Source organism: Barbus barbus, assembly GCF_936440315.1.
Source record: "Barbus barbus genome assembly, chromosome: 22".
In the NCBI taxonomy this organism is placed as follows: domain Eukaryota; kingdom Metazoa; phylum Chordata; class Actinopteri; order Cypriniformes; family Cyprinidae; genus Barbus; species Barbus barbus.
Genome location: NC_136750.1, coordinates 5,566,544 through 5,593,807, shown reverse-complemented (window position 1 = coordinate 5,593,807; position 27,264 = coordinate 5,566,544).

The following is a 27,264-nucleotide window of genomic DNA, read 5'->3' as shown; positions in this document are numbered from 1 at the left end:
TGTTTCATACTTATATTGGTTACATTTTAGATTACAACCCAGAAGGTACTGTGTAAGTAAACTGAATTTACAGCGTAAATGTTTTTGTAATTATAGTGTACCTATTCAGTATCCCCGTGTAGGTATAAGGGAATAATATGCTAAGTTTGGGGAATAAATGGGTAATAACCTGTTAAATTACAAATTATTTCTACTATAATAATTTTGAAACTAAGGGGATCCTATTCTAATACTGCATGGCATGTCTGGCCTGACAATCTTATATTAGCAGGTGATTTAGCAAAAACATACACTGTATAGCCTACACATATAAAACACGCTGGTAATTGTTTCAATCCAAATGCTTGGTTGAGACTGTTGGGTTGGGAAGCTGACTTGATTTGACCCACATTGGGTTGATATAAGTAATAAGTAACCCAATGGTTATGGGTTAGGAATGTAGAGGACATGATAGAGAGCATGCAGCAAGTCACGTGAGTTAAATCGCGAACGGTTCTGTGTGCGACAAAATCCGTTTCTGCTGTTTTCTTAAGATGGGAACATGTGGAAAGTAGGTGTAGTAATTTTAGAACTATTAATTTAATTTTAGTTTCTGGAAATCGAGTTGTATCGATTTCATATTCGTATGATTAATGGATATTAATCAAAACGTCCAACTTATACCTTATTAACAATACCTCATTAACGACTTATCCAGCAAGCATTAAAACCAGTATGTTTTGACAATTCAGATTATTCTCGTGGCCACAGTAATACCGAATTGATTAGGTAATTTTTAGCATAGGTAATTTTATCATAGGTAAATTTTAGTATAGGTAACGCGATCTTTGGCAAATAGTTTAAGACTTGAAAATCACAGAGCACCAGACACAAGATTTCTTAATAAATCAAAGTTTATTTGCTACTCTACAACACTACTAAGCTAAAATAACACAAAACAGAATACGTACACACACATACACGCTGCAGGCAATGAATTGTTTTGATTTGAAGAGAGTTTAACCCTTTAGCCGCCAGGGTTTTTTTTGGAAAAAATGATGGATTTTGACATCAAGATTTCAAAAGCTTGTGGCTTGAAAGGGCTTAAAGATAGAGATCTACTGTAAATTAGAAAAATGTTGGGCATGACCGAAAGTTTATGGGGGGTGTAAATATACTCATCTAATTTGCATTTTATTACGTCATCAAGGGGTGGGCCCTCTTGAATTTCATAATATTCAGGAAATAGTAGATATTGAATTGATGTTTGATTTTATTTTGTCTCTTTCTCCTCATTCCAAATGATCAGAAAAGAGGAAACCAACAATAAAACAGGATAGAGTACTAAATTATTACTATATAACTATACTATATAGTAGTAAAACGCATGTGAACAGTAGCCTACTTTTTGATCAGTTCATCAGTAATATTCAGGAAATAATAGATATTGATGTTTGAACTTATTTGCATGTTTGTTTGTTTTTTGTCTTTTTATCCTCATTCCAAATGATCAGGAAAAGAGGAAATCAACAGTAAAACAGGAGAAAGTAGTAAATTATTACTGTATTACTGTGCCATAGTAAAATACATGTGCCTATTTTTTGATCAGTTGACCAGCTATCTGCCCAGTCAGGTATCTATGTGTCAGGTATCGAGCAGTCTTTGCAATGTGCTCTTTGAAGGTCAGCTGGTCATCAAAGATTACACCAAGATTTCTGACCGAAGTTGATGGGGTAATCATTGATAAGCCTAACTGAATCGTGAAGTCATGCTGTAGAGTCGGAGTGGCAGGGAAGACAAGATGTTCCGTCTTTGCCAGGTTGAGCTGTAGGTGATGTTCTTTCATCCATGCCGAGATGTCTGCCAGGCAGCCTGAGATCCGTGCAGCTACCGTTGGGTCATCTGGTTGAAAAGAGAGATAGAGCTGTGTGTCATCGGCGTAGCAGTGATAGGAGAAGCCATGTGCATGTATGATGGGACCCAGCGATGTAGTGTATGTGGAGAAGAGGAGGGGTCCAAGAACCGATCCCTGGGGAACTCCAGTGACCAGTTGATGTGGTTTGGATACCTCCCCTCCCCAGGCCACCCTGAAGAATCTACCGGTGAGATAGGATTCAAACCAGCAAAGTGGAATCCCAGTGATGCCCAGTGATGAGAGGGTAGACAGGAGAATCTGATGATTGACAGTGTCAAAAGCAGCAGAAAGATCCACCAGAATGAGGACTGATGATTTGGAATCCGCCTTTGCAATTCGCAGGGCTTCAGTGACTGAGAGTAGCTAACCAAACACATTGTTCCCTTATACCTACACGTACGTTCTTTATAGGTACACTATCATTACAGAAACATACACCATACAACAATTCTTTACGGGTTGTAATCTAAAGTTTTTTTTTTTTCTTACAGATAATCACCTCAAATGTCTGACACATATTTGTCTCTGTGTTTTAAACTGGTTAAACTGTGACAAAAAACTAAGTGCTTAGCTTAAAAAAAAATCTAAATAAAAAATAGCCCCGTCCACACTGAAATCACATTGGACCAAAATCTTACTTCTCATGTTTATTAAACATCAGACTTGGATGAAGATTCACTTGAATGTTGAAAAAAAAGAAAAGGAAAAAGGCAGTATATGACTATATGACAAACCCCAGATGTTTCACAAGGATAGCTGACATAAAGATGACATCTGGACTGGAGAAACATCATGGAAGTAAACGCAATGTATGTGTTGAGTTCTTAGCATTAGCTACACTATTCAGCTGTGCAGTGCATTTTGAGAGAAGCCACACACATAGTTTTTGATTGGTTGCGATTTGCGGTGAACAGAATATGTTTACATCAACTTACATGTACTTTTACGATGCTGTGATAATTTCAGTACATATTTTTCCTGTATGTTTACTCAACACATTTGGTTTCAACCGTTGGACAAGTCGCCTGGTCTAGTTGTGTCACACTTGGTGACCCTTATAAATCACAACAAAGTATTTCTGGTCCCTCTATTCTATAGTAGTCCTCACAAGAGAGTGTTTCAATGACAGCATCTAAAGCAGTAGTATTCTCTCTCCTGTTGGAGAGCTGTGTGAACACACCATGCAATGCACTGATGGAAATCAATAGGAAGGTTATTCCACATTTGCACAATTGATTATTTGAGCTTTAAACTTATTTTGACATTGTATGGGTCTTTTCTTTCTTGTAGGGTAGACACAACGATTTTCAATAAAGTCAAATTTTCTGCACACTGAAATACATATTTTCTTTTAGAAAAAGAGATGAAGAACTATTAAATTATATTGTAGTGTAGGAGCCAGTGAGTGTGTTTTAGTCATAAAATATTGTTTGCCTAGGTACAATGTCAATGTTACGTGACACAACTACTCATTCAATGAACCTGCACAATTTTTACTTGATTGTGTTAAGTCATTTTGTGTACACAGGAAGCAACAGTCACAAACAAGATCCCTTTAATATTGGAACTTTCTCAAAGACAGGTGAAAAGTTTAAATATGGCACACTGATTAGGGAGGATCTGAAAATGTTTGGGCATTTTGGGGGTCCTTGTCCTTCACTAAATTTGGGTCAAATAATGCTGGTCAAAACTATGTAACCCCCCCGCCCCATTTTTTCAGTTCATGTATTCCCTGGGAATTGAACCCATGACATTGGAGTTGCAAGCATGCTGTGCTATTCTGTTTGATACAGCTACCAAAAAACATTAGGTTTCATGCACTAATAATTTCATAGATTATTTCGTATTTGCACACACAGGAGAACTTCTCATGAAAATATTTCCACCTAATTCACAACACATGCATATGCATACAAATTTGTTCTTAACCTTGTTAATGAATTTGGAATATTCTAAGTGAGCGAATGCATGCCCAAGGTTAGTTATTTTCATAAAATTTGCCCATACTATGTCAATATAAGAAATTTACACAGTCTTTGATCTTAAGGTCTTTTATCACTCAGCAAACAAATATGACACTTTCTAAAGATGAGAACGCATGTGGCAAGATCATTGAGCAATGCAAAGTGTGCCATACATAAAACCAGCTAACCATGAGTGATTTATTTATTTATTTTTTTGGGGGGTGTGTGGTCAGTGTAACATAAATAACACAACCACGTTATCTTAATTGCTCATTTTTATCTTCTTTCCGTGTTCTCTTGTTCGTTTTCAATGCAATTGTATCTCTGTTTTTCTCTCTTAAAAGGGTCATATGATGCAATTTGAAGATTTCGTTTCTCTTTGGAGTGTTACAAGCTGTTTGTGTATAGATAAGATCCCTGAAGTTGCAAAGACTAAAGTTAAGACCTCCTAAAACGGCTCATTCAAACACGTCCACACATGTCTACGTCACGATGTGGAAATATTTGCTTAATGCCGCCCAAATGTTCATGCAAAGGAAGGCGGCACGGTTTCAGTAACCGCAGTAGTGTTGATGCACTCATGTCAGGGAGACGCTGTGTGTTTCTATGCGAAAGCAAAAGCACTTTATTTGACCTTCCGTAAGTAGATGAATTTAGGAATCATTAAAATTACTTACAACAGAACAGCACAACCCAGATGTTATCACAACGTAGTTTATGGACAACAGTTTCGTGAACCTAGGAGAGGAGATAATTCTGACTTTGCTATGTCAATCTGGCGCTTTGGAATCAGCAACTGTATGTTTTGTTATTAGGTTAAGTATTTGCTATTGACTGCTCTAATGAGGAGTTTTGCGCATCATGTGGTGTGTGTGGGTGTGTGTGTGTGCTCGAGTGTGTGAGAGAGGGAGACACGGTCACACAACAGTGGCTTGTGTACTGCATATGAGGATCATCACTGTGTCTGTGACGTGACTCTGTTCCCCTCTCGGGCTTGAACTGATGGTAAAACTAAGGACATTATTAACTGTCTTTACTTTTATTTTGAAAACTAATGCTCGCGATTATGGAAAGGGGTGTAACATTTCCGACTTGTGCTTGCGGTGTTCGGCCAATCACAATGCACTGTGCCAGTTGGCCAATCAGAGCAGACTGCGCTTGTCAGAAGGAGGGACTTTGTAGAAAACTAAGTGTTTGAGAGAGGCGGGGCATAGAGGACCTACAATAATGTACAGTATTTGAAAAATGCGTTTTTTAACATTAAAGCATGTCAACATGTTACACAGTGGCGTGCACAAGGGAGGGGGGCGGGGGACTCGAGCCCCTGCCCCTTTGAGGTCCAACGGTAAAGGGCCCTTGCGGTCCAGTCTGCGATTTCTGCAGAGGGTAGGGGTGTTGGATATGAGGATTTTTGATCGTGGATGATACAAATGTCTGCTTTTTTGGAAGAAATATCATAGTATCGTGCTACAGCACACATTCTATCAGCTGCAGTTCTGGCGCCGCCGTCTCTATTTACTGTACAACGCAACATACATTCACATCAGTGTTAACTCAGCGGTAGAGTTACAGGACACTGCACTTATTCACAATTGCAAAAGTACATTATTTGCATCGGCTTTAAAGCCTTGCCAGTTAAAGATTTCATTCACACACTTTTTTTATGAGCACATAAACCCAAAGCGCCCACACGAAAAAGTCTGTCAAACTGTGCCTGATTACTGAACTAAGTTATCTTTTGTGCTAATACTGTCAAAACACACAAGGTTTATGTTTAGACTCAGTTGGTTATGTCTAAAATGAAAGTAAACAGCTGAGAGAAACGGATGCCTGCCTGTAGATTTGATGGGAGCAGGTCTTAAAGGGACAGTACTAAACATGCTGCCGACTGTAATTAAAGGGATAGTTCAGCCTAAAATTTTATTTCTGTCATTATTTACTCGCTCACATGTTGTCCCAAACCTGTATTCATTTTGTTCTTGTGCTGAACACAAAATAAGATATTTTGGAGAATCTGGGTATCCAAGCAGTTGCTGATCCACATTGATTTTGATAGTGAAAAAAAATACAATGGAAGTCACTGTGGACCAGCAACTGTATGGTTTTCCACATTCTTCAAAACAGCATTTATATTTAGCAGAAGAATGATGGTATAAAAAAAACACTTTTTTATTTATCCAATTTATCTGATTTATATCCACATATGAATGAGGCCTGAAACCGATCTGAGAATATCGGAATCCATGTGACTTTTTCCTGCTTACATGGTCATGGGCCATTTTCGATCTGTGCCACATGGGAAAAACCAATCGGAATTGGATCACTTGAAACATGCAGAGTAAATGCAGCCGATAATCCAGTCCTTTATGGATTGCTTAATGCTCACATATAGTTTATGCCGGAGGGCACCCTTGCACAGAAAGTCCACAAGCAAGACTCATAGGAGTAATAGAACGTATGACGTTCCCTGTAGATGAGTAAAATGCAGAAATAAATGTTTTATTTGATGAACCATGAAGAAAATCAACAATCAATTACAACAGTATGGTTTATCTGTTCTTCAAGCCATCTCAGGTATTTTAAGAAGGATACAGTACGTATTTATAGGGTAATGCTAAGGTAATTACATTATATAGAAGTCTAGAAAATTATATATATATATATATTTATTTATATATATGTATGTGAGTATATACATGATAATGATATATCGGGATATCATTATCGTGAATTTTTGTGGCCACGATAATCGTGTAGTGAAAAATCTGATATCGTGACAGCCCTAGATGGGAGTGAGATTTATGAAAATAAACGCAAAAGAGGCCAGCTGGTAAGGGCTGTGCAGTAAGCCTCACCTTTCTGACCCCAAGAGGCACATTGGTAATTGACACTACAGGCTGCAGTCTTTAGCGTCCTTGTTATCACGCACACCTCCCATGCCGGCTGTCTCTGGTTTTCGCTGCAGGGCGATAGGAATGTTGCAAGTTGCAATGACAAGAAGGAAGAGAGGCTCTATTTTAATATTCCTTTGGCCTATTGATAATAAATTTGTACCTCACTTGCAGGAAAGGTGCTTAAGTAGTTTGGCAACAATGCCACCTGTCTGTTAAAATCCATACAGTGTGCAATTGTACTATTTTATTAGTGTTTCTTCTTAAGACTTTTAAACCACTCTAGTGAAATGCCACTGGTGTTCTTGACCCCTTAACTGTTCCAGGCAGCTATATTTTGTTTTACCCTTTTTAGTTATTCTAAGAAATTTTAGGAGAAACATTGTGACGAAGAACTTCATTAAGTCACTCGAGCTAAACGTGCATAAGACTTACAGTTTCACTCCAGGTGATTCTTTTAGCACTTTTATATCAACATTGATGAAACTGTTAGATTTCTTCATTTTCTGATTATAAATCTTTTCTTTTTTTTTTTGTTATCAAATCATTATAGTTATTATTTTGTTATTTATTTATTTTTTTATCTGATAGTTATTAATATTCTAAGCTATACATCATTTGTCACACTGCGTAGGTTTTCTGCATGAGTGAGGGTGCTGAACATCTGGAAAGATAATGACATGTCTCTCGCAATGAATCACCATCTAGGGACCGTACACTGTAGACATATTTCTCTACAGACAAGCTATGTTTAGTTATTCTCTTTCCTCTCACCAGCCTGAAGAGAAGTTGACCCACCAGATTGCTTGTAAATTACCAACAGTCAGACTATATCATTATATACCTCATGTGCGGTGAGTCATCTGAAGACTGATTAAATTGATTAAAATCATGTCATACCAATATATTTTTCAAATTAATCACATTTATCAATATTTGAGTAAAGCCATTGAAGTTGAGTAAATCATTGAATAGACAAAAATTGATTCTAGATGTCAATGTATTGTTTTATACAGGACAGGGGGTGTCATTAATTACATATATTTTAATTGTGTTATTTTATTTTATAATTAAATCACACTAAATTAGCTTGCATAATTGGCAGGCTTGTCTGAAACATTTCAAAGTTGCTGGTATAGTGCAAATGACCTTGTATCTTCTATGACTGATAGTGTATATTTTAAATAAATTGAAATTAATTTTTCTCCTTCATGTGCATCTTTTGAAAAGATCTGAAATATTCATGCTAAACACCTTGGAATTACCTAGTCTACTGGGAGCTTTATTCATTGTAGTGTTACAGAGGTTTTAAAAAAAATGAAGACAAGTTTGAGGGGCAGGGTTAGCGGCACATTATCTGGATTTAAATATCTTTTCAATCTCCTGACTGTGATGTGAAAATCAGGCAAGGACAGTTTAGCAAAGGTCATTCTCATCAGCCCGGAGTTGTTTTAATGAAACTAAAGCCATGGTTTCATAACAATAATTACAAAAAAAAAAAAAATCTAATTTTAACACTGAGCTGATATAAAATTATTAATCGTAACTATTGTCTATAAATATGCTGAGCTTCTGTCAATACAGCACATCAAAATAAATGCATGGTCAAATTCCACAGCAAAGTTGCATGTAAGAGGGATGTGCTTATAGCCGACCTTGTTCACAAGGCATGAATGACTTTAAAATTTTAATGACTTTAAAATTAATAACAAATTCTACTGGAAGAAAGGAACATAAAGATTTGATTGTTTGATTATTGAGCAAGACCAGGGGGCTGTTTCATAAAACTAGTTCACCAAATAAGCCAGGCTTATTTCAGTAATTCTGACTTATTTTCACTTGATTTGGTTTCTGAAAGCAAAATTACCATAGCTCAAGCTCAGTCACTGTGGCAACTTATGCTGAGAAACTAACCTGAGCTGCGTTTCCCAGAAGCACCGTAAGCTTATGTACATCGTAGACCCTTTGAAACCAATGGAGCTTACGAACAATTTAGGCTTAAGATGCTTTTGGGAAATGCAGCCCTGGTCAGGCTAAAATGAGCTCCTCTAACACGGACCAATAGGAATGCACTGATATTACCACTGACTCCCTCATACATACAATAAGTTGACTTTATTATTAGTCCAAAAATAAAAGTATACAGAAAATACACCTTAAATAATCAAATAAGAAAAAACAAAATAAACTACAACCAACTGTATTTAATGTATTGTGCCCAAAATGTAATTACCTTTTTTTAAGATATATGAAATCATTTTAACATAGTTGTTACTTGTGCATTCAGTTAATCAACAGTTTCTAGCCATGCGGCCTTTCTCTCGGGTTTATGACAGCTTTTATGGTTATTAGAACATTAAAACATTACAATCTAAAATTGCTCTTTAAAGCATTAAAAACACTAAATTAAAAGTTAAAATCACTGAATTAAAAATGAAAATAAATAATAGAACTCAGACTACATTTTAACTGATAAGAGGAACACACATTTTTGAGCTAGTATGCCAGCTTACATTTGATTTACAGTGACTGCTATCATAAAAATACATTATTTTATTTATTTTATTCATTAGTTTATTATTATTATGAAAAATATGTAAAATGATAGCAACATTTTTATTTTTTTCTTTCCCCACAACGGATAGCCATTAAAAAAACTAAAAAACAAAACAAAGATGCTGTATTTCACAATTGCATGCAACGGTCAATAAACAAATACATGTAAAGAAACAGATTAATCAAGATCGGCCAGTTCACAAGGCAAAATAAAAAACACTTACCAGTTATGAAAGTGTATGAACATCAGGTGCAGCGGTCACATAAATTCTGCTAAGTAAGCTATGACAAGATGATAATTCTTCCACCGTGCAAATTATGATAATTTTTGTCAGTTAAGGCTTGTTAGCATTAGGCCTGCTTTAAATCAGACACAGAGATGCAGTGCGGTAAGATCACATTTATTTGAATTAATTAATTATATAATTTATTTGAATTGGTGTGTGAGAGAGAGAGAAGAAGAGATAGGGATGAAAGTTGCGTGTGTGAACCTGCATCTGCGCGTCTCTCTCTACAAACAATGAGGCTTAGTTACTTCAAAAAACGTTTTACCCAGAGGCGTCATGCCCTTTCAAAGTCAGGGGGCATGATTTTTGAGCCAAGTGGATTTTGAATGCAGCTTTCAAAAGACAAAAAAAAATAGCCGATTCATATTTTTAATATTACGATCACACCAGCGTGATCGTTCAGTACGTCGATCATATTCATATCATCAGCTGCTAAATTCAAATCTGCCTTCGCTGGCTGCCGCTGCCAGAGACAGACGCGTTTTTAAAGCACTGCATTATAACCAATCACACACAATTCTGTTGAGCTTATGAATGCAATGACCAATCAGAGGCGTTTAGATGAGTCATCGCTACAATGCTGGTGTTTTCTTCACTCGCTCGCTGACTGAAGACCTCTTTCTGGCAAATTCTCTCATTAGAAACAAGAAAGTGCAGATGTGTGTACGAATTTGTGTGAATTTGAGAACAGGATGACTGGGAGCACACCTCAGCGGGTGGTTGGAGCTGAAGACGGAATACACAACTGGAGAAAGAGAATGCAGGTAAGTACCACAGGTAAGTCACTTCAATAGAATAAGGTGAGAGTACCAAGGGTAGAGTCCACTTCGTGTTAGCGAGATCGGACAGTGACTATGGCTGAGGTGTGTGCTTATAAACCGGACTTGAGGAGTGCGATGATGAGGAACAGGTGCTGGTGATCAGTACTCGGGAGAGGAAGTGTGCTGTGATTGGTTGGGTGGTGAGCCTGACCGATTTGTAACAATATTGTGGCTGCTGTGTGTCAAATGATGTGCCCCCCAATCACCCCCCACCCCACCTCACTTGTGCCCCCTCAAAAATAATGAGAGCATGATGCCCCTGGTTTTACCCACTCATTGCAGAGAAATAACGTTGCAAGTCAGTAGCCTATAAAAGCTATTTTACTAGGCAAATAAAAGATTCCATGCTGTGTGTTTGCTGCGCGTTCTCTGATATATGTGTGCAATAATGTGTATGTGTGCGTGCATCTATGAAAGCATTGTAGCCTACTGCATATACAGTGGTGTGAAAAAGTATTGGCCCCCTTCCTGATTTCTTAATTGTTTTGCATGTTTGTCACACTTTAATGTTTCAGATAATCAAACTAATTAAAATATTAATCCAAGATAACACAAGTAAGCACAACATGCCGTTTTTGAATGAAGTTTTTTATTATGAAGGGAAAACAAAATCCAAACCCACATGGCCCTGTGTGAAAATGTGCTTATCCCCTAAACCTAATAACTGGTTGGGCCACCCTTAGCAGCAACAACTGCAATCAAGCGTTTGCAATAACTTGCAATGAGTCTGTTACAGCGCTGTGGAGGAATTTTGGCCCACTCATCTTGGCAGAATTGTTGTAATTCAGCCACATTGGAGGGTTTTCGAGCATGAACTGCCTTTTTAAGTTCATCCCACAGCATCTCAATAGGATTGAGGTCAGGACTTTGACTAGGCCACTCCAAAGTCTTCACTTTGTTTTTCTTCAGCCATTCAGAGGTGGATTTGCTGGTGTGTTTTGGATCATTGTCCTGCTGCAGAACCCAAGTTCGCTTCAGCTTGAGGTCACAAACAGATGGCCAGACATTGTCCTTCTGGAATTTTTGGTAGACAGCTGAATTCGTGGTTCCATTTATCACAGCAAGTCTTCCAGGTCCTGAAGCAGCAAAACAGCCCCAGACCATCACACTACCACCACCATATTTTACTGTTGGTATGATGTTCTTTTTCTGAAATGCTGTGTTACTTTTACGCCAGATGTAATGGGGCACACACCTTCCAAAAAGTTCAACTTTTGTCTCATCAGTCCACAGAGTATTTTCCCAAAAGTCTTGGGGATCATCAAGATGTTTTTTGGCAAAACTGAGACGAGCCTTTATGTTCTTTTTGCTCAGCAGTGGTTTTCGTCTTGGAACTCTGCCATGCAGGCCCTTTTTGCCCAGTCTCTTTCTTATGGTGGAGTCATGAACACTGACCTTAACTGAGGCAAGTGAGGCCTGCAGTTCTTTAGATGTTGTTGTGGGGTCTTTTGTGACCTCTGGATGAGTCGTCGCTGCGCTCTTGGGGTAATTTTGGTTGGCCGGCCACTCCTGGGAAGTGATTTGTGGATAATGGCTCTCACTGTGGTTCGCTGGAGTCCCAAAGGTTTAGAAATGACTTTATAACATTTTCCAGACTGATAGATCTCAATTACTTTCTCATTTGTTCCTGAATTTCTTTGGATCTCAACATGATGTGTAGCTTTTGAGGATCTTTTGGTCTACTTCACTTTGTCAGGCAGGTCCTATTTAAGTGATTTCTTGATTGCGAACAGGTGTGGCTAGAGAAACTGAACTCAGGTGTGATAAACCACAGTTATGTTTTAACAGGAGTAGGGACAAACACTTTTTCACACAGGGCCATGTGGGTTTGAATTATGTTTTCCCTTCATAAAAAACCCCCCTTCGTTTAAAAACTGCATGTTGTGTTTACTTGTGTTATCTTTGATTCATATTTAAATTTGTTTGATGATCTGAAACATTAAAGTGTGACAAACATGCAATAAAATAAAAAAAATCAGAAAGGGGCCAACACTTTTTCACACCACTGTAGTTTTAGTTTAGCTACAAACCCGAGCCCGAAGCTATTCATTAAACATTAACCCAAGCCAAACGGTTACCGAAATACTTTCGGTAGCAGACCTCTAAACCATGCTGAAATCATCAGTGACAACCATGACCTCTGTTTAACAGCCAGGTAAAATTACAGAAACATTTCCTTATGAGTGAAGCTCTCTGCACAGTAATGCTGTGGGGAAACTCAGCCCAAAATAAATATATAAATGGATGCTGTTGCCTTCACCTATAAATTGAAAAGGGCTCTACTCTTTACATTTACCCATGGGGTAGCTCGAGGATCAAAACAGCAGTATTAGTTTATATCATCCTATGCCAAATTGTAAACAACAGAGGGAATAAACAAATAAATCATAAGTCGTTTTCTCTTTACCATGTTCCTTTCTGTCTGAAAACAGTGTTATACAGTTGAATGCCTTTGCAGATACATTTTACAAACTGTTAACTTCCCTACTTTGCTTTTTATGCCTCCTCAGCACTTATGCCACATTAAAAACTTTCTTTACATTTTTTTTAAAGAATTACTTCTTAGACTAGCTGAAGACAGAACCATTTTTCTGAATATATAAATAAATATATATATATATATATATATATATATATATATATATATATATATATATATATGTGTGTGTGTGTGTGTGTGTGTGTACACTATCCTGCAAAAGTCTTGTGAAATATGCAACCACTCACCTTAGATGAGACTCTCTTATCCAAGTTTATGTACTGCATCAAATGCAAGTAGAAACGTTTTTTTTTTTTTTTAATAGGGTCATTGCAGATAAACAGAAGATAAAGCAACATTTATATGCATTGATCTCATTTGTAACAGACAAAACAACTGATTTATAACTTTTAGCCTATGTCCCTTAGTTTTAAGGTTAGGTTATCTATATGCTATATGTGATATTTTGTAATGTACTATAATTATGTTGTAGGTGGGCTTAAATTTTCAATTTTTCAACAAATTTCAACAAAAAAATGGGTCATCACTGTCAAATAGCAACATATGACCGCAGATTGTTGATTTAATAGTTCATACTTACTTTTTCATACACAGTCTGTCAATAATTACATCAAAACAAAAACAAAGTTCAATTGGTTGTAATTCAGGGTAATTCAGTCATGTTTTCATAAGCCCCTGTTTTCCTCTCATTTGTGAGTCATTTGTTTTTCTTCTCTGCCTTCTGGATCAGAAAATGCCTTCCTTTTTTTTTTGTTTCTTTTATAGATTTCCATCAGATCATCCAATTATACTTGTGATTGCTGCTGGAAGGCTGGAAAAGTACATCACAGACACCTGAAATGTCAAAACACAAACCTGCTTTAGTATTGCACAGATTCTTTCAAATTCACTCATAATGGGCAAAATCAAAAAAGACAACAAAAAAAACAGAAACTACACACACTCACACACACACACACACAAAGAAAAGTTCAACACAAACTCTGTTTACTGTCCATTTCCTTTGGGAAAACAGGCATGGAGTGAGAAGCTGCGGTGGGTGGTTAGACTCCATATCGTTGTCAGGAGTGGAGACAGGGTCAAGAGATCTCAGAGTCACCAGTTTCTCATTAACACCAGTATAATGGGTGTCAACAGGAGGGTGATGTTGACAGGGAATGTGCATGGGGCTAACCTCCCTCAGTATGCTAGTGCTTCCACCTCGTCATGGATTGAAGTTTCATGGTTGTCATCTGCTACATTCAGCCCTCGTATTTATACTTATCCAGATCTTGGTTTTTGGGCTAAGGTTGTGAAAATGGTCATTGGCGTGAATGACCTTGTGTTGCCCATGACTGAATGGCTAATTCCCATCAATGTAATATTAGTGTTACCCGCCTCGAGTCTGGGAAGCCTGAGTGGGTAAGTTGCATATACAACACTTGCCAGTACTGTAGAATAATAAGAAGAGACAAGGTGAGACACGAGCACTGGCTGCAGTCTTTGTCAATGTTTAATTGATTCTGACTCATTTCTTTGATTTCAATGCATGAACATCATTAACACATTTAACTTTACTTAACAACAATTACTTGTTCTTTTCTTTTTGAAACAACACACTTCAATAAAGACAGTTACAACTTAATAAAGGCCTTTCAGAAGTTATTTGTTTTAAGTTGTATGACACATTACTATCTAGCACAACACATTCCCCTTTCATAGTGTTTTTCAATCAAATATACAGGATTTCACATCACCATAACATTCACGAAACAATTAGTCTATTTTTTAGACTGTCATACTGATGAAAACGCTATTCTCTGTTTTACAGATACGTCTCCATTTTGGCTCGCATACATGCACCGCCATTTTGGCTCTAGATAACTTCCAGTTGCGAATGCACATTTAACTCGTTTAAACTTTCTCATCCCACAACAAACAACATTACAAACTCTTTAAAAACATCCCTGAACTCATTTAACACATACATTTTATCATATTTCACATCGCACTTACATATTTGTCCCTCTTATGTCTGATACATGACTCATAATTACAAAACACTTTTACTCTGTAATCCAACAAAAATGAACACATACTTCTTTGAAATACAGTGTATTACATTAGTTGTACTTAGTTTTTGAATCGATTTTGCTCACCTGTAGAATAATAAGAAGAGACAAGGTGAGACACGAGCACTGGCTGCAGTCTTTGTCAATGTTTAATTGATTCTGACTCGCCCTTTGTAATACCCCGAATAAATAGCGCTAAGCGCCCTCTACAGGCGGCAAACAGAACAACACTATATATTTTTCCTCACAAAAAAAAAAAGATAATGATGAATTGATGATTGAAAATGCAGAGGATAATGAATTTATACATTCAGAAAAATTAATGTTACACATACCATATGACCTTTAAAGGGGGTGTCTTTTTTTCTTTAGATACACAAATGCATTTTATACCCATCAATTCTTTCTTTTTTTTTTAAACCCACTACATTAGCATACACTGCATTAGCATAAATTAGCAAACAAATGACTGTTTATTCTCAAATTCCATTTGCTGTGTTTAGACCAACATCAATACTACTCATTGTCATTCTTCAGGCACTGAAGGAAAGTAAAAACCAATTCAAGACATCTGCAGTTCATGAACACTTGTAGCTTACTTCTTAAAATCTTAAATGTGTATATTTCTAGAAAACAGTACTTGCAGGTATATAATATTAATGAAGTTAAGGGCCACTTAAGGTATACTTGCAGCATTTACATGACACCATTTTCAACTAAAAACTGAAAACTTTATATGCGTGTTGGCCGTATATTTACACAACAACAGCATTTTGTCAGTCTGTAATTGGAAACTTTTGAAAACCGGTTTCAAATCGCAAGTTTTTGAAAACTATACAATTATTGTCTCTTGTGTAAACTATAAAAAAGCAAATTTGTGAAAACAGTGACGTCGTGCACATGCGCAAGTTTCTTTACACCGTGATATTGCCAACTACTGGCATCACATGCGTAATACAGCATTTTTAATTTTTAATTTTTTTTTTTGCATGGAGATTGTTGACAATAGTTGCATTTCTATTAAAGATCTGCACAAAACTTTTGCAATATTTTATAAATGTCTCCGGTAGCCGTGTGAACCGTGATGAGCTGTAGACGAGTGCAGTGTAAATAAGGTGTTATCCAACCATTAAAGCCCCTTATGAATTAAAGCCCACATATGAAGTTTTGGTAACATTTTAGAATAGAGAACACTTATTCACTATTAACTACGACTTTTCCCTCGATAAATTCCTAATTTGCTGCTTATTAATAGTTTGTAAGGAAGTTGTTAAGTTTAGGTATTGGGTAGGATTAGGGATATAGAATAAGGTCATGTAGAATAAGGCATTAATATGTGCTTAATTATTACTAATAAACAGCTACTATTCTAGTAATAAGTGCAAATAGAATATTTTCTTAGCGATAGATACTATTTACACTAAGTGCAAATAGCGATGATGCTATTTACACTGTTAAAATATCAATATTTTCTGCTATTTATATTGCTTATTGAACAGTGGCAATTATCTGCACCTCAGTATTGTAGTACATTATAAAACGGTACACAATAATATCGTATTGAGTGTAAATTAGTTTTAATTTAAATTATTAAATGGATGCCATCTTATTGGGACAATAAGCCCTCCCTACACCTACCCTTGCCCTACCCGATACACAGCAAATTTCTGGAGTTGAAAAATCAGGAGTTAGGCAAAAAAGTGTGAAAGAGTTCGATTTCTGGAGTTTATTTTTTAACTCTGACTAGTGACTACAGTTTGTGTTAAGGGAAACTCCCTGGCTGTGTTTTATTTTGGCGTTCATTAATTGGTGTTCAGGAGCGTGTTTTAACACCTCATCTGGAGTTAAATGTTGAGAAGTGCGCCACGACCCTGGTTCTGCAGCACAAAGGACTTGTACTTCGTCGTGAGGTAAAAACGCGTTTTTATAGAAAAATACTATTTCAAAATGTTCAATATTTTCTGACAGAAACACGTTTTGTCATAGCTGTTATGTTATATACTGTGTACTAACGTCAATGATCATGGCCAACTTGGAGTTGAACATAGCTCGTTGTTTCTCCGTTTTACAGAGTGTTTTGTGCTGGCTTTTTTTCTTACGACGTGAACAAGCTAACAGTAGTGACTAACTGTCTTTCCATTCGCAGTGTTTTGCCGTCAAATTGAAGTGGTGACTCAGCTCAAGAAACATCCTGTTCACCTTCCATAAACTAATGCCGACGAGGTAATATCTTTTATCCAGTAATGCAGCCTTATGTCTCTCAGATAGCCTTATGTTTTACATACGTGGTTACTAAACGTCTACCCTGGCTATAGTTCAGCCATGAAAGTGTAACGTTAGGCCTGTGATGTTTTGAATTGTAACAGCTATGATAAATACGTTTTAGTCGTGACCCATGAGAGTGCGTGGTTTTCAGCTTAAACATTTTTTGCATTCTCAATCACACTAGCATTAGCTGTTATCTTAAATTACATGTTTTCTCTTTAATATCAGGTCACGACTTTGATAAAAGTGCAACGTGGAAGAAGTTTGTTTCTCAGTTTTTCTCAATACAGGTGAGATGTTTAGTATTCAGTTAAAGAGTAAGTGACAGTAATTTTGCAATTGCTTTTGTAAATAACATGTTGATGTTATGGTGCAGTCCAGCAGACGTTTCTGAGACCAAAGAATACAACATTGAAAGTCACAGATGACCATTGTATGTGCATCATCCACACTGATGATGGTAGGACATTTAAGAACATTTGTTTTGTTTTATAGATATTTTGAGAGTTTGTATCTTGACTCAGAGACCAAATGTGTGTACTCCAGAACTTCTATTTGCTGAAACATCCAAGAACTCTACTGACTTCTCAGACCTGACAGAGTTTGGTGCCTCCTCAAATCAGACAGAATATGTTACTCTCACTACTTGTGGTAAGAACAGTTATATGTAATGTGATTATTTTGTCTGACCCTGGGAATATCCTCTTTGGAACATATGATAGATTTGCTGACGCAGCTCTTATAGATTATATGGTAACACTTTACAATAAGGTTCATTAGTTAAATGAGAATGTGAAATTTTATTTAAAATATACAGGGTGGGCCATTTATATGGATACACCGTAATAACATGGGAATGGTTGGTGATATTAAAGTCCTGTTTGTGGCACATTAGTATATATATATATGGTGGCCATTTAGAAGTCGGCCATCTTGGATACAACTTTTGTTTTTTCAATAGGAAGAGGGCCATGTGACACATCAAACTTATTGGTAATGTCACAAGAAAAACAATGGTGTGCTTGGTTTCAACGTAACTTTATTCGTTCATGAGTTATTTACAAGTTTCTGACCACTTATAACATGTGTTCAATGTGCTGCCCATTGTGTTGGATTGACAATGCAACCCTCTTCTCCCACTCTTCTAAGGGGGTCAGATCGGGAGACCTTGGGGGCCATTCAACTGGCCCACGACGACCAATCCACTTTCCAGGAAACTGTTCATCTAGGAATGCTCGGACCTGGCACCCATAATGTGGTGGTGCACCATCAATGGAAACCTCAAGGCCACTGGATATTTGAAATTGCTACATGATGATGTGTTTCCCTCTTTATGCACTGAAGCTGGCACGTTCCCTGAGTTTCTCCAGCAAGATGGTGCACCACCACATTATGGGTGCCAGGTCCGAGCATTCCTAGATGAACAGTTTCCTGGAAAGTGGATTGGTCGTCGTGGGCCAGTTGAATGGCCCCCAAGGTCTCCCGATCTGACCCCCTTAGACTTTTATCTTTGGGGTCATCTGAAGGCAATTGTCTATGGTGTGAAGATACGAGATGTGCAGCACCTGAAACTACGGATACTGGATGCCTGTGCTGGCATTTCTCCTGCGGTGTTGCTATCAGTGTGTGAAGAGTGGGAGAAGAGGGTTGCATTGTCAATCCAACACAATGGGCAGCACATTGAACACATTTTATAAGTGGTCAGAAACTTGTAAATAACTCATGAACGAATAAAGTTACGTTGAAACCAAGCACACCATTGTTTTTCTTGTGACATTACCAATATGTTTGATGTGTCACATGGCCCTCTTCCTATTGAAAAAACAAAAGTTGTATCCAAGATGGCCGACTTCTAAATGGCCACCATGGTCACCACCCATCTTGAGGAGTTTGCCCCCTCACATATACTAATGTGCCACAAACAGGACTTTAATATCACCAACCATTCCCATGTTATTACGGTGTATCCATATAAATGGCCCACCCTGTATATTATGTCACATTAGATGGTTGTCTTTCCTTTTTTTAATTCGATTTTGCAAGAGTTCTCACTGATGTTTGGAGCAGAAGTTGCTTCAAGGTTCCTGGAAAAATGGAACACCAGTTTTAAAGAAAAAGTAATCCAGGAGGCCAGGAACCTTAAAGAGACTGCTCTCCTAAAACAGCTTCTGAAAGCTGTACTGAATGATGATCCAGGTACAGTCATCATCAAAATAGTAATGTTGCTTGAGTCAATCATTCTTCTTTTTAAAAAGGTTTTATTGATTATTTCCCAAAATAATTTTTTCCCAAAAATTCTGCTAAAAACACTTAATACAGTTATTTCTTAACATTTTGTCTATTTCATCAGTAAATTCATGCTTTGGGAATGCTGTTCATAACTATTTACATAAAAAAAAAACATGATGCGTGAAAGAACATAGAGTAAAAGTCCCCTTGGCTTTGGGCATGTACAGTATATGAAATTAAAAAATTGTGTTTGCTCTCCAGCACAACTATAACTACCCCACTAATAGTTTGTAATTTTAAGATATTATGATGCATAATACACAGGGGTAACTTAGAGATGCCATAAACACACTAGTTTGAAATAACTTCTGTTATTTTCTGTCTCCAGAATGGGATAGTGACATGGCTTCTCTCCTTGTCCTGCTGGATCTTCTGACTCCACAATCAGACTAACCCAATCACTTGTTGGTGGGTGGAATTAGTGTAAATAGACTTTGCCAACAAGGCGGGCTATTTGCACTTAGTGTAAATAGACAATCCGTTTTGAAATTGCCTGAAAAATCACTGCATGCGAGCACAAAAAAAAAAAAAAAAAAAAACGTTTTTGTGATTATATGGTTTTTTTGGGTTTTTTTTCTTCTTTTGGACATTGTCGTGTTTCCATTGGCCATATTTTTAATTCACAATTTATTTCAATTGGTGCAATTTGAAAGATAATTCACCTCTGTACGTGAAACTTTTCAAAAACACAAATGGATAAAAACAATTTTCAATATTTGTTTTGTGACCTTTTCCACGTAATTGCGTATTACGTGACGTCACGAACGCGCATCACAGAACAGAGCAAGGCGAGCATTTGTGCTTATAAAACTTAAACTTTTTTATTTATTTTTGAAATGACCGATCGTTTCGCTAGATAAGACCCTTATTCATCGTCTGGTATCGTTTAAAGCCCTTTGAAGCTGCACTGAAACTGTCATTTGGACCTTGAACTGTTTGGGTCCCAATGAAGTCCATTATATTGAGAATTTTTTTCATCAAAAACCTTAATTTCTTTTCGACTGAAGAAAGAAAGACATGGACATCTTGGATGACATGGGGGTGAGTAAATTATCAGCAAAAGTTTTTTTAAAAGTGAACTAATCCTTTAAGTCTTAAAGATGCACTAAGCCAGTGGTTCTCAAACTTTTTATACCGAATATCACCTCAGAAAACATTTGGCTGTCTAACTACCACCATAATGACCAACATTAAAATACAGTAGCGTAGTAGGCGTATCTATTCAGCTACAGCTCTGCACAGTTCAAAAACGAGGCAGTTTTATTCCTAATAAGAATATTTATTGTTGTCAGCCACTTTAACATTGTAAATATACTGCACAGTGCTTACAAACAGGTAAATAAATAAATAAATAAACTTAAAAAATGATTAAATTAAATTGTGTTGTAACTAAAAGTTAAAATAAAAACTGTACTGTACTTAAATGTAAAAAAATTATAATAATGAAATACCTCAAATAAAGATTTTATTAAAATGTATTGTGTTTTAACATTAATTTATAACTAATTTAGTGATTGCTCTGTTTACCACTAGAGGGAGCCTGAGTACCACTACTGGTACTCATACCACACTTTGAGAACCACTGCACTAAGCAATATTTGAAAAACACTTTTGACCACAGTGTCGGACTGAGTCCCAAAACACACTTGTAGCCAATCAGCAGTAAGGGGCGTCTAGTAATGATAGGGAGAAGTGAGTATTCAATTTGAGTGCATAAGACGGATCGACTATAGATAGAGAGAGGTGGCAGGTAAAAAAAAAAAAGGAAAATACCAGAGGAACAAAACATAAAAAAAAGGGTTACGATCATGCAAGATGTAGGACCTGCGTAAATATTGGAGCAGCTTTCTATTGGTGGAGAGAACTCAAGGAGCGGGAAGGCCTGGAATCGGATATGCTGCATTGGTGAGTAACATTGATTTTGCATAATTTCACACAATTTATCTGTGTTGGCTTTTGCTTGAATATACTTGTGTGTCATCTTTGCTTGTTCCCGCGATCGTCGCTGCCATGGTTTTGTACGTACTTGTGGGGTGGAGATATCAAACTAGGGATGAGGTCCTGTTGGGGTATGGGCGTGTTTGTTTTGGTGCTTTCAAACATCAACCGATTGGCAAAATTAGCTTAGTGCACCTTTAAGATGTATATTATGTAAGTACTTAAAGTAACTAAGTTAAATTTTTAAAAGTATCCTGATATGTACTTCGTGTTCACAAGGATATACTAACCTCCTTCCTCTCAGGTGACTAAAACAAGCCGTATGGAGGGTCATTGACCCAGTATGCCACACTAAACTGCAGTCAATAACAGAAGAAGTGAGGGGCAGACAGTATGTCCCGGCAACACTTACCAACTCTACATCAGCACTCAATGAAAAGAGAGCAACAAAGAGAAGAATCTGGTTACGTGACTGGCAATTCATCTGGAATTTGCTCACTTTAAAGCAGCCTGTAGATTCTCCAGAGAAACCAATGAAGAGTCAAAGTGAAGATTCAGCAAAACCAACCCATGAAGATTCTGACAAAATTCCCTCACCTCCATGAGAGAACCATGATATATTATATATCACATTTGATGCTGATACATACGTTGTGTGAATTTAAGTGGAAAATACACCAGCTGCAAGGAATGAAAAGGTAACTAATAGCTTTCTCTATGTATTATATAGACCTCCTTGGCATGATCCTGTTTACATATGAATATTGCATAAATTGCATAAACAGATATAATATAGACTTACATTGCAGTATGAAGCATTTATAAGAATAATCATTGCAATGCCTCCTCTGCTAGTGGTTATATGTCTTTCTGCATAACATGACTTGTCCTGAATCCCCTCCAAGTCACACTGCTGACTTAGACTGACTTTATTTTCTGCTTTGCCATTGTAACATGAGTGCTGCAAACATGCCTCCATTTTCACCATGATTTCGTCTCTGAGTGGGAGGATGCAACCCAAGTCTCTGCCTGCAAAAGGAGCCGATAAGACCCTCTTTATCAGCACTCAATGGCCTATAATGGAATCACAAACCATTAGGAGGCAGATGCTGAAAGCAGAAGAAGATCTGGTGTAAATTTTTATAAACTTCCACATAGAAGAGAAATCTTGCTTTGTGGTGTGAAGACCGATTAAAGTTCTCTATAATAATAGCACCATTCACATCTCTGAGATGCGGCGGCTCTGAATTTGTCTTAATTGTGTGAGTTAAGGTACACAATGGAAACTTATGCAAAGAGCTCCACATCTCCTAAGCAAGCCGTCACTTTAAATTAAGCAATCAAATCCTCATTTGCAACACACTCATAACATGGATGCTAAGTAACCGACAAATTCTTAGGTACGTAATTTAATTGGAAAGAAGTGCTGAGGTGATAGACTGCTATGCTACATTTAAAAAGCTTGGTGGTCTTCATTAGGATTCTAACAGCTTCCTGTCAGGACGACAGACTTTGCATCCGTCGCCGAACGACGGCTGTATTCCCTGCAGCCATTAAACCTCATCGCAGGGCTGACGCAAGATTAATGCGTGAACTTCCCTTGTCACTGGGCATGTCAGAGTCAGATGGACTCTGAATGTGAGGCTGTCTGAAATAAAACCGATGAATAATGCAATATTCGCTTTTACTGAAGCCAGGCTAATTGCAGGCGGCCCTACATGCAGTGATACATGAAGCCAACAAGGAAACACATATTAACTGCTGAATTAATCCAGCTAAAGAGAGCATTACTTTCAGCCCTTCCAGTCTCCTCTCATTCCCTTAACAACACGATGAAATCAATCAAACCTCACTGGCACACCAGATCAGACACTGAGTGCAGGGAATTAGATTTTTCTATCAAATTGTGGGAGCTACGGAAGTCATTGAGAGATATTTGCTTGAAGATGGGAAAATACCTTTATCTTTAATTCACTCAAAAATTCTAATTAATTCACTTGCTGTCATGTCGTTTCAAACCTGTTTGGCTTTCTTTTTTTTTTCTGTGGAAGCCACCCCTAGTGAAAAAATACTTAATTGTATTTAAAATATATTTATTTCATGATAAGTATACTAAAAATAGATTGACATGTCTATACTAACTGAAAATACATTCTAAATATAGTTATTTCATGCTTTCATCAAGCAACAACTTAGTGCGCTACAAATTCATTTGTAAAATACTATACTTTTTACAAATGCATTTGGGGAAGGATGAAATGCATATATTAAACTTTAAGAAAGTGCATTGGCTAGGTTCTTAATTCCATCTACAACATGTTTGAAACTTGTTAAAAGTGATTTTCACACATACACACCCATATAAACTAACTGGACGAAACCTTTGAAAGAGGACACCACTTCATAACAGCAATGACATGTCCATGCTCACTCAGCACAACAACTAGTGTCGATAAGGGATGAATGAAGCAACTCATCTTATGATCCTATAGCTGTATGAAGGCCATATAATGTATGTACAAATATTGTTTGTATTGTACGTTATCATATAATTTAAGTAAAAAAGGCAGCTGTATGAGTTCTCAACTAAAATTATGGCACATGAGACAATATCACATTATGTGTATTGTTATTCGTTTGTTCCTTCACCCCTTAAAAGTGTCTTAAGTATTTTAATAATGTGATTTTAACATCAGCCTAAATATTGTCTAAAGTATGTTCAGTGAAGGGGCTTGATAAGTCAGTCTCTCCTACTTTCATTAGCTCTGAAATTCACCAATTATCGGTTTTGCTGTACTTTTGCTAAATGCCTGAAATCAGTAGAGTGCACACTATTGGAAATCTGTGTTGTGGATTTGGCACATTTTTCAGAAGAAACCTTTAGAGTTGCTTTGGTGGCGATCTGGTAAAGCGAGTGCACGTGTGTCGCAGCGACCCGAGTTCGAATCCAGTCCGCAGTGATTCCTTCAGCCAATGTTCAAATGTCTGTGTCCAATGTTCCACTGATGTTCTCTGAATAATTGAGTTGGCTTGTATGCTGGGGCTGGTAGTAAAAGCCAATTTCTTAAGCTGTGCCATTTTTTGTAAAAGTTAATTTATTGCATTAGAAGCACACAATAATTGTGCCATTAGCACACTTCAAGTTTACTTGGAATGCCATTGCAATGTATTTTAAAGTCACTAAAAGTAAGGGATAGTATGACTTCAGTTTGTTATTAGTATAATATGAATGTATGTTCAACACTCTTACAGTATAACTGAATTGCAATTGTAATGTCACCAAAATACATTTGAAGTTTATGCTGAATGAATTCTGCATTTCAAAAAATAAATAAAAGAGTGGATATTTAAAGTGTACTTAAGTATACTTGGAATAGTTCCACTTTAGCACAAAAAAGTATATTTAATACAACTTTAGTTTAACTTCAGCACTGCTTTTGCACAGAGAATTTTTACAGAAGATCATGGACTTGCTTTTCCCTTGCTTTTCCCCTATTAACCAATCACATTACAGCCTTGATGTCATTGAATTTCAGTCAGAGTTGTGCAACACTGTCGTAAAAAGTCAGTGACTTCTCTTATAGAGCTGCTTGGAAGAGAGGGGTGGGGTCAGCAGAGCTCATTAACATTTAAAGGAGAATGACACAATACGGCTTGCTCTGACAAGAGCTGTTTTTGACAGGGTAAAAAAGGTGTTTTTTACACTACCAATCATTCATGCGAAACCAAGCTTGAGACGCGCAAATATGTTTACATCCACATAACCTCTGTAAACAAAGAAAGATTCATCAAGTTCATCTCGGCTACTTTTCGTTTTTGGAAGAAGACGCGCTGTGAGGTATAAATCTTGAATTTTCCCCAGAAGAAGAATGCAATGTGACGCGCCTTAATTCAGTGGATCTAATTGTGATGAATCATTTATTTTTACTTAGTGTTACTTGACATAAACTATGACTAAAATATAAAGTGCAACATTTTGAAATATGATAGGCAAACTTTCATTGCATCTAAATGTTGTAGGACTCGTCTGCATTAGCGCGCAATCTCCGGCGATTTATTAAAAGGGCATACTGACATGCAAAACATGATTTTTACTTCAATTTTTTTAACACGGCATTTGTAACGTAAGTAACGTAATTTTATTAACATTAGTAACTGTAAGCAAATTACATAAATTTAATATGTAACGTATTACATTAATGCGTTACCAGGAAAAGTAATTAGAATACAGTTACTCGTTATTCCCAACTCTGGTTATCAGTGAACTAATCCTTTAAAAAACAAGTGGAAAACATTATCAGCACAAATTATCTTGAGTAAGTAGATCTTCACTGGAATATGACGTCATTTACCTGAATTAATCCGATCACTGCACATGTTTAGGATGTGTATGTTTCTTCATTTAAAGAAAATAATCAGCCAACAAAAACATTACATCCACAGAGCAGCTGGATATTTCAACAGAGTATGTTTTGAGCCTTATTGAACTAGTTATGTGCATTTATTTTATGCCAGTCTTTGAAATACGTGTATGGTGAACCATTTCAATGTCAGAGGCAGATGAAAATCATGATTTTTGGATAATTTATACATTTTGTTGGATTTTATCTGTGGTTTTATTATGGTTAAAATACTGCATTAGACGATAGCTGGTAATGTAAACAGGAAACAACAAGGCAGCTCACTAGGTTTTGGTAAATCGGTAACTTTGCTTACATGGAGCTGAGCAGACAGTCTGCCAGAATGTTGTCTTGAATCAGCAGAAATACAAACCTGTCTCCTCACCGTGGTCTGTTTAGGTTCATAATATCTCACGACAAAAACTAGCCAGAAAAAGTTTAAACCATGCTGACATCTTGACAACAGGTGTGTGACTTCAAGCCTCTGTTGATGCACTACAATAACTAGAAGTTCACCCACCAAAAGAGTAGTCCCAGTTAACACACAAAAATGTCATTTTTGACTTCACACACAAATAACGTACATTTTTACAGAAATATGAGCTTCAGATCCTTACTCTTCTTTTTGAGTTGTAACTGTTTTCTGTGGCCCTCAAGCAAATGTTGAAAACTGAAGCTAAATACTGAATCAAGAACATTGTGTTTAAGACTGTCAGAATTCAGATGTATGCTTAACTAACATTAGAAGTTCTACATTAGTAATTGCAATAGTTGTAAAACAGGATATACTCTGTTGTTAAGAGACATAAATGATCTGTTTTCTATGTGGTTGTTATATTCAGAGCTCAGGAGTGCTACTTCAATCCCCTGCCATTGCGATGGTTACGTAATACAAACACACTGGCAGCCAGTGAGACAGAAAATGTCTCGCTGTTTACTGAAGCATGAATAGACAACCAAAGCACACTCTCTCGCTGACTTTCCCTCCCTCTTAGTCTCTCTCTCATGCAAAGAACTCACACACAGAATTCTACATATATATTTTTCATATTAATTCCACATGCGTGCTCTCACGTGGCTCAACAATGTTTTGACCCTACTGTAGTACTGTAGGCCAGTATTCACCTTTTATACATTGACCTGCCGGATGCAGGGCAGACCTGTAATGGCTTGTTTTCCATCCTTGTACGCACATCACTCAAGCATCCGCCTTTTGAGACCTTTTTAACATTGTGTCACTTAAGAGAAAAAATTATAGTTTGTGCAAAGAAAGAGCAGCACCCACAAAAAGCAGACAACACGGGCCTTTTTTAGCTCAAGTGTTCAAATGGGATTCTATTTGAGGTTGCAGATGAAGGAAGTACATTTAGAAAAGAGCTTTCAAAGCACTTTCTCTTTTGTTTTGCTC